We start from the raw sequence: 2,524 nt of genomic DNA, 5'->3' as shown, positions 1-2,524 counted from the left end.
AATTATACAAGTTAGAAATATGAACATGCTGCAAAACAAGACAAAACCTGGAAATATAAGTAACATTTGTGCTTTTCAGCAACAACCAATAACGAATCAAATCATTCAGTTTTCTTTGCTCTTATGACATTTTATCAGAGCTGGATGCTTGGCATCTTTTTTTGGTAACAAGTTCGTTTATGTTTGGCGTGAGGTCCCGTGTTGTGGAAACTCTCAGGATGGACTGCAGGTGCTCATCAGTGAGACGACTCCTGTGTGCTGTTTTGTTTGTCTTCATCACTGAGAACAGCTTCTCACACAGATATGTGCTACCAAACATGCACAAGGTTTGAGCCGCATGTAGACGGAGCTGGGGCATTGCTGCGGGAATGGAGTGAATAAACTCTGTGGGCCCTGCAGTGTCGTACTTTGCCTTTAGTGTCTCATTACACTTCAGCTCAATCAGCTCCATCTGAATCTGCACAGGTGCAGTTTCCACGTCGACGGCAAATGGGTTCCGAAGCAACTCGAAATTCTTTTTTTGTTTTTCAAAGTCACCAAAGCACCGTGCGAACTCCGTGCGCAGTGCGCTCAGTTTATCAGCATAGTGCGTATTTGGGAACACCGTTGTGCCGACTTGGTTCAGCATTACTTGGCAACGGGGAAAGTGGGGCAAGTTGCACTGGTGCATTTGTTTCTCCCATAAAAGCAGCTTCACTTGAAATGCCTTCACTGCGTCATACATATCAGTGATCATGCGGTCACATCCCTGGAGCTGGAGGTTTAAGGCATTGAGATGAGCTGTTATGTCAGCCAGAAACGCCAACTCGCATTTCCACTTTTCATCCCGCAAAACGGTGGAGTCTTTTCCTTTACTGTCCATGAACTGACAGATTTCGTTGCTGAGCTCAAAAACTCTGTTGAGAACTTTTCCCCGACTTAGCCAACGCACCTCTGTATGATAAGGAATGTCGGCATACTCTGAATCTATCTCCCGCATAAAGGACTGAAATTGCCGGTGATTTAAACCTTTACTTCGGATAAAGTTTACGGTTTGCGTTACAGTGCTCATTACATGGTCCATCTTCAGGACTTTGCCACATAGTGCTTCCTGGTGTATGATGCAGTGATATGCTGTCAACTCACCAGTACAGTTCTCCTCCTGCATCTTTACTCGCATCCTTCGCACTAGTCCACTTTTTTCACCGCACATAGCCGGTGCTCCATCAGTTGTAAGTCCAATGAGTTTGTCCCAGGGCAGTTTCATGTCGGTTACACTTTGACATACGTTTTCAAAAATGTCCTTTCCAGTCGTTGTCCCGTGCATCGATTTAATGTCCAATATTTCCTCTGTAACGCGCAAACTGGAGTCCACCCCACGGATGAAGATGGCTAGCTGTGCAGTGTCAGTCATGTCAGTACTTTCATCCACAGCAAGAGAGTATGCAATAAAGTTTGCTTCTTTCACTCAACTGTGTTCTTAAATCAGTGGCCATCTCACAAACTCGATCAGCAACCGTATTTCGACTCAGGCTTAAATTTGCCAGCATCTGCTTTTTGTCTGGACATACGACCTCGCACACCTTGATCATGCAGCTCTTCAGAAATTCTCCCTCGGTGAATGGCCGGGCTGCTTGAGCGATTTCCTTTGCCACGATAAAACTTGCTTTCACAGCAGCTTCACTTTCTGATTTTGCACGGGTAAAAAACGTCTGCTGAAATGTCAGCTTCTTTTTTAAATCTTCTACTTTCTGCATCTTCTGCTCTGCATTCAGGTCTTTCAGGTTATCCCTGTGTTTTGTCTCATAGTGCCATCTTAGATTAAATTCTTTAAATACAGCCACATTAGCGCCACAAATGAGACAAACGGGTTTACCGGCAATGTCAGTAAACATATACTCAGCCTCCCATCGGTTTTGAAAGGCTCTGTTTTCAGAATCAACTTTTCTTTTCGGCATCATGAGGGGCTAGCTTAGCAATAACTTGCAGCAACAGACACTAGACCTGATTGGCGCGGAAAGCGCTCAGCAAGGCAGCTGAAGCGCTGCATTATGGGATTTATAATTTATTGTGTTACCAGCGCTGAATATTGCCGGGCCATTAGTAACAATATTATAAAACGATCTCGCGGGCCGGATATAATTGCAAGCCGGGCCGGATGTGGCCCGCGGGTCTTGAGTTTGACACCTATGATTTATCGTGTTCAACATCTTAGTTTAGCATGTTAGAATGCCCATGTTAATGTCACAAGGTGTGTGTGTGTGTATGTATTTGGGCTTTGGGCCTTAGTGAGTGCACCTCTAATTGTTGTAGTTAGTTTCACCTGTGGACAGATCAGCAGCCACGGTGATTGGCGCACCATTTGGGAGGTCCGGGGAGTGTCACGTTTAACACACAGGTGTGCGGGATTTGGCGAAGAGTGAGGATACAGAGTAGTGATGGGTCATGCGCACAAGCATCGGCTCTGAGAGCCGGCTCTTTGTAGTGAATCAGAAGAGCCGTCTCGCATCGAGTGAGAGTCGGCTCCCAGTTTTTTGCCCATTCG

The 2,524-nt window shown here is 45.6% G+C and overlaps 1 pseudogene; it reads right to left on the bottom strand.

The window, feature by feature from the left end:
* Positions 1-121: 121 nt before the first annotated feature.
* On the bottom strand, positions 122-1,937 carry LOC111222809 (annotated as a pseudogene).
* Between the last annotated feature and the right edge of the window lie 587 nt (positions 1,938-2,524).

Source organism: Seriola dumerili, unplaced genomic scaffold (genome assembly GCF_002260705.1).
Source record: "Seriola dumerili isolate Sdu_G_001 unplaced genomic scaffold, Sdu_1.0 BDQW01000008.1, whole genome shotgun sequence".
Classification (NCBI taxonomy): domain Eukaryota; kingdom Metazoa; phylum Chordata; class Actinopteri; order Carangiformes; family Carangidae; genus Seriola; species Seriola dumerili.
The sequence above is the reverse complement of the archived record's forward strand: the minus strand, read 5'-3'. Positions and strand labels throughout refer to the sequence as shown.